The 7,033-nt window shown below is 35.7% G+C and overlaps 1 protein-coding gene across 1 annotated transcript in view; it reads left to right on the forward strand.

Annotated features, from left to right (window-relative positions):
* Positions 1-2,602, forward strand: part of LOC149136531 (uncharacterized) — a 41,705-nt gene extending 39,103 nt beyond the window's left edge. The window contains exon 4 of the mRNA XM_089348361.1: positions 2,394-2,602. The gene's annotated coding sequence lies outside the window, so the exon portion shown is untranslated. The remainder of the gene's footprint in view (positions 1-2,393) is intronic.
* The last annotated feature ends 4,431 nt before the right edge of the window (positions 2,603-7,033 follow it).

Consider the following 7,033-nt stretch of genomic DNA (forward strand, 5'->3'; position numbering starts at 1 on the left):
CACTGGTTGTCAAGCAGTGGTGTGAGACAAACAAAGACACACACTCATACACACACACACACACACACACACATATACAACAGGCTTCTTTCAGTTTCCGTCTACCAAATCCACTCACAAGGCTTTAATCGGCCTGAGGCTATAGTAGAAGAGACTTGCCGAAGGTGCCATGTAGTGGGAGTGAACCCAGGACCATGTGGTTGGGAAGCAAACTTCTTACCATACAACCATGATCGTTGTTAAACTTTCATAGCTTACTCAAACATAAATAGGTTGTGGTGCTGACAAATGTTATTAAAAGAAGGTCTATTCTAAGAATGACACTCCAATGATTCATTTGATAGTGGAGAGCACAGTGTTTCTGGAAGCTTTAGAAAAAATGTGGGGAGAAAAGAACAATATTGGTCAATAAGAAGAGAAGTTAGACATCAGGTATATATGGCATGGAGAGAAGCTAAAAGCAAGTGGTTTTCCATAGTTATGCAATGGAAGATGTGAGGTGTTCTGGATTGCAAGACATCATCAAGGAAATGAGAAAAAGTGTGTATGGAATGATTGTGGTGAACTTTGATTTGATTTGTTTGAGCCATTTGAGAATGCATTGGGAACAGACAGAGATACAAAGGATTTTATATAGAGAGAGATTACTGAATGAGGAGAATCATAGGAAAAAGAGAGAGGGAAAGACTATCCAAAGTAGTCCCAACAGGGGAACTACCAACTGAAATGGAAAGCATGTCTCATGATATGAAGGCAAGAAAAACAGCTGGAACATAAAAGTTTGCATAGTAAATCAAGTGTTAAAGAACAGAGTAGTAGTATCATCATCAACTGCCACAAAGACAAAGGTGATGTGCTTGAAATAAGCAACTATAGAGATATCTGAACTGTTGATTCAAGTTATGAAAGTAATAGAAAGAATTATAGCACAATTATTTAGGAAGAGAATCAGCTTAGAGGAGATACAGTTTATGTTTTTGTCAGAACATGGTACCACTAATGCCTCTATCTTGTAAGAGAACAACAAGGTAAGTACTTAGTAAAGAGCAAGCCTCTACACCTGCGACATTAAGCTGAAGAAGGCTATTGACAGGGTATCTCTCTCTCTTTGCTGTCAGTTTGGTAAAAAAAACTTGGAGGTAGCTGAATGGCTTGTGAGAACTATACAAGTCGTATACAAAGGTACCATCAACAAGATGAAAGACAGCAAAAATTTCATTGAGGCATTTAGCTTGCAGGTAGGTGTTCATCAAACCTCACTTCTCAACCCCCTCCTCTAACAGGAATTTTATACTAGCTATGGAAACGTTTTGTATGCTGATGGCTTACTTCTCTTAGCTGAATTTGTTGAATTAGAGAAGCAATTCCAAACATACAGTGGCCCCCTAGAGTCAAAATGGCTCAAAGTAAACCTAACAAAAAATTTTAGTTAGCAAAAAAGATTGGATTCTACTACTCTCTATCAGGTGGCCATATTCCATATGTGTATGATAGAAGTGGGGAAAGAGGACTGTACTGTGTTACAAATATAAACTACAGATGTGCAAAATATGTAATGTGATCACAGAGAGTCTGACAACGAAGAAAGATTTCCTGTGTAGCAGATGCACAGGAGTAGTTAGCAATAAGAGCACCCATGAAATAAATTCTTTCAAATACACAAGAGGCTTCCTAGTAGTAGCTTCTGTTACCTAGGTGACCTAATTTGCTGTAGAAGTAAGTGTTCTGAAAGCCAAATTCAATATAGAGTGAAATACATTCGGAGAGCTATTACTTCTGAATAGCAAAACAAAAAGAAGAGTTTCTCCCTTCAAATGAAAGTGTAATTGTAAAAGCCACTTGTACAGAATGTGATGTATGGTGTGAAACGTGGACAATGAATGTGAAAGCTGGGGAAAAAATACCTATTCTGCTGGATGTCTAATGTTAGTGAGCATGAATGACAGCACAAAAAAAAAAAAAAAAAATGAGTATCTGAAAAACCAGATGTACTATGCAACAATGAAAACTGTGCTGATACAGACTTATGCTGCATCTGGAGGATGACTGGTAAAGAAATGTCAAGCAATCCAAATGGAAAGGAGCTTATGAAGAGGAAGAAGTAGTGAAATCTGATCTCAGAAGCATGCATTTTAGTTGGAAAATGACAAAGGACTTCAGCAACAAGTGGTGGGATACTGTACTTCAGTACAGACTCCTCCACCCCATTCAAGCATGGAAAAATAAACAAAATGATATCTGGTAAGAATTGGATTGTCAAGTAAATTCATTAGTTTCTTGCCAATGTTTTTTGAATTAACACGAAAAATATCAGTGATTTTTAATTGTTCTTTCTTCATCTACAAGTTTTGTTTATCATTTTAAAAATTTAAATAAATTTTACTTCTTTACAGACATATAACAATGGAGTGCCAAGTAGAAAAAATTGAAGATTTTCAACACCTACTTCTCTTCACTTTCAATCAAGGTTCCACTCAAGACATTTATGCTGTGTACAGAGAAGGCACTATTACTGAAAGAACTGCATAGAAATGGTTTCTATGCTTCTAAGTGGGGAAATTTGACCTCACAGTGACAATAACAACAGCAACAACAACAAAAAGAGCACTATGGTCATGAAGCCAACTACCTTAGGCAATGCCACCACTGACACCAATTTTACTGAGACAACAACCAACACCCACAACAACAACAACACTATAGAGGAAAATCCAACAAAATTTGCAGACATGCTCAAACAAAAAAAAAGAAATTTTACATTTCACAAATGAAGAACTGATAGAGACAAGATCACTTTTTACAACATCCGGGCAACATTTGATCCTGCACACACCACAAGTTAGAGAGGATGTGGAAAAAAGGACAATCATCTACAAAATTATACGAAAGAACCAAAAATTAGTAGAACAAACTACTAAAACAGATATCTAAAAATGTGCGAAAGCGATTATGAAAATAAAAGATTATATAAACTGGGGTCCCCAGTATAATACTGTACAGGTCGGCTTTCATAATCAAGAAGAGGCAAAAAACACAGTACGCAAGCCCTACAAAATGACGAACTCATCATGGTCCCATACTACATGGGACAGAGGGTGAGCAAAACCAAAATAAAAAATGACCCTCCTGAAATTGAATCGAAGTGGATTACTTCGGCGAAATGTTTTCATTTGAAAACAATAAACATCCTGGAAACCGCTGTTGTCTATAATGATAATTGGACGGGCAAATCCATCGAAATCACGATCCAGATGGATCAAGATTCCCTGGAAAAATTGCCAAATGTAATCCACCTCAAAAACGGACAAAGCCTCTATGTGGTGGCGGAGGGGAAAAAAACCGCATTGCTCCCTCTGCGACAGTCCAGACCACTTAATATCAAAGTGCGTTTTGACGCAAAAAAAGAAACAATAACAAGAACAGTTACAACCAAAACACCAAACAAATAGAAGACAACCTTTGCTACCAACACCACCAAACCCATAAGTGATCCGAGAAGTTTATAAAAAAATGGAATCTCATCAAGAACAACATACCAACAAACAAAACCAAACGACATCACCATCAGCATCAAGAAGAGAAACAACACCATCACAATTACCTCCAACACCAAAACCAACTAGGGATACAACACCACCACCAACATCAAAAGATAGACCAACACCAGTACCAAGAACACAAACACCAACAACAAATACTAACCCTAAATCCCCAACAACACACACACCACACAACACAACAATGTCTAAAAGTACACACATAGAACCTGATGCATTGCCCTTACCCCCTTGATTTTTATGAATAAAAAATATAAAATCTTTGTTGTTTACTTCCCTTGCACAATTTTTGAAATGTTAACGTTCTTCTGTTAAGACTGAATATATTTTTTTTTTTCAGTCACTAAACTACAACCATGCTGGGGCATAGCTTTGAAAACTTTAATCCATCAGAGCCCCAGTACTTATTTTAAGTATTGAGTTGTCTTATTCTATCAGTCTCTTTTTCCCAAACCACTAAATGATAGGAAAAAAAAAACTATTCATCAAACATTGAGAGACAAACATGCCCCCCCACACACACATACATACCTACTTATACATACATATATACATACTTCATCCTATATATATGTGTGATGAGCATTACACAGTTTTTGTCTACTAAACTCACTCTAACACATTGGTTAGCCTTGTGTTATAGTAGACAATGGTTGCCCAATGTGCTGGACAGTGAGATTGAACTTGAAACCATATAGTTACAAAGTTAACTTCTAAACCACACAGCCACACCTGCTTCTATATAATAATTTTTTTTAATGAATGTGGCTTTTATTCATTTTGGCCATAGTAAACTGCATGTTAAGACCTTTCCAGTTTGTGTTTATTAGGTAAACATTTAGTCTCTTTTATTAACTGATTTTTTAACCTTTTTTTATGAATTTAAGATTGGGAATAAAGTAGATATTTATCCTGTCATTATTTATTAGCAACTATAAAGAACTTTCATGTAGGAGAGTCTTTTGAAACAGAAACTGCTTTAGAGGAAATTTTTATTCTCTTGACATCTGTTATGAAACTTTGTGGGAGAAACTCATTGTAGTATTGAATAGAGATCATGAATGGTCAAATACAAATTTTTCATCAATTGTAGTATCCATGGGAATCAGGTGAGCTTCAGTCATAATAACAAAGATTTTCATGGACATTTTCCTTTGGTTTGGTTGACTTTCAACTTTACGTTTTCATGGGAGATAAGGCTTAATTTTGATTTCATTAGCAACCATTTTCACTTCGATTAAAAATCTTCAACCATTTTTCCCATAGCTCTTCAAGATCATTCAAAAGCACCTCTAGATTCTAGGCCTGCACATCCACTGTAGCATCTCTCGTGTAGATTATTTGATTTCTTCTGCTAATCAGTAAACAACCTTCAGTTACATTGAGAACATAAAAATGCAATGAAGAATGGCCCTCATTTCATCACACCATTGATTTCATTAATGAGTGTGAGATTGAGAGAAAGGATTTTTTTTTTTAACAGAAGTTATACTCCAACAGGATGAACTGCAACAGTCTCACACATACTTATCAGTCTGTCCATTGAGAACAGGATAAAGTATAAATGGATTCATCTGTGTGTTTCTTGAGAGTACCAGTCTCTGAGGACTGGAAGAAAGCAAATTGTAAACTGTTTTCCTTACTCTAAAAACTGTATGCCTCTCTGCAACATACTGCAAAATCTACACATAAGTTTAGTGAATGGTAAGTATATAGAGAAAACTAGTACAGTGAATGAATAGCAAGCATCTACTGTTCAGTACTTCTCTACTTGCCATAACAACCTCTAAAAAGTTTCCTAAAATGTTCAAGTACCTCCATAGTCAGGTTTGCTAATTCAGCCCATTTTCTTAAAGCATTTGACCAAGAAAAAACATCTCTTTTATACTGCAAATATCATAGCACCCTTGGCAAAAAGCAGATGGTGAATGTTGTCTGTCCCACATTGTTTGAATGCTATGTTATTTCAACTATGATTGGATAATATTTTGCAGCTCTTATTTCTTCCAAAATATGATTCCAAACAATCTGTGCAGTTACTGATTAATTTGATTTTGAAATGATATTAAAAGATTGTAAACTTGGTATCATTCTCCTTTGCTTTTGAAGCTTTTGTAGCAAGTCAGGAAAGATCTACTTTGTTGTTGTGGTTGTGGCAGACTCCAGCCAATCAGGGATGGATGTGAGTGAATACAAACAACAGATCACTGCCTTAGCAGTGAAGCGGCAGTTTCAAGTCAGTTGGAGAAATGACAGCCTTGAAGTAACATCACTTCCTTTAACATGCCACAGTTTTTGTGTTTACCACCAACTTCACACAACTCATTTGAATAATATCAGCTACAACTCTGCCCTTAAATGAGTGGTATGTTCTTGTTCCTATTAGCTTACAACTTCTTCCATATAACCCTTCTGTGTAAAAAAGTAAGTTATGAGATTTTTCCTGTCTCACATACACATGTAAATGATTTGCAGATTAATCATTGTTACTACTTGCGAGCACTCATTTTATTAAAATAAAAATTGCAATGTTTCATTCTTTATACGTGCTTATCAAAAGCACACTGGAATGGACTCTCTCATGAATACTCTTCATACATTAAATCACAGAACACTCACACTAAATTAGTGACCACACACACTAAACCAGAACTAGATCATAATGGACTAAAAACTTAATGATTTTCAAGAAGTTCCCCTTTTGAATCTTGCCAATTTACAAAGATAATCCACAAACAGTAAGTCCTCTTTTCCCACAAAGAATTACAACATCCATTATCAGTGTAAGCATATTTCACCATTTCTCAGTTTTGCTTATGATTCCTTTGAAAGACATCACATCAATCCCAGTATCACTTTCTAATCTCCTTTCGAACACACAGAATGTGAGATACAAGTCATATATAAATGTAAACCACTTTCTGCAAACAGAACTATTTTCTAGGACTGAATGCAAGCAATTTTCTGCTGATTTTGTTCTGACTTTAAGAACAGCCATTAAAAGTTTTCATCTGGTAAAATGCTTACACTCAACACATTGAACACTTAACAACAAAGAAATATGTGATGACTGGGTACTGGAACATGTCCTAGGTCAGTTGAATATTATTATCTTATGGACAGTTGTATTCACACCATTACTGAGTCTCATGAACACACACACACACACACACACACACACACACACACACACACACACATATATATATATATATATATATATATATATATATATATATATATTATCATCACTTTTGTTCTAATGTCGACTTTTCCAGGCTTGCATGGGTCAGATAGAGTTTATTGAGATAGATTTTCTGTGGCTGGTTTCCCATCCTGTCAACAACTTTACCTGTTTCCAAGCAAGGTAATATTTTCCCATGGCCAGACATGGTTTTGCAGAATATTGAAAATTAATGACATTCATATATGAGAATCACACAAGACAAGGAGACACACACACACAGATATACAAC

The sequence above is a fragment of the Octopus bimaculoides genome, chromosome 3 (assembly GCF_046866305.1).
Source record: "Octopus bimaculoides isolate indiv1 chromosome 3, ASM4686630v1, whole genome shotgun sequence".
Lineage (NCBI taxonomy): Eukaryota > Metazoa > Mollusca > Cephalopoda > Octopoda > Octopodidae > Octopus > Octopus bimaculoides.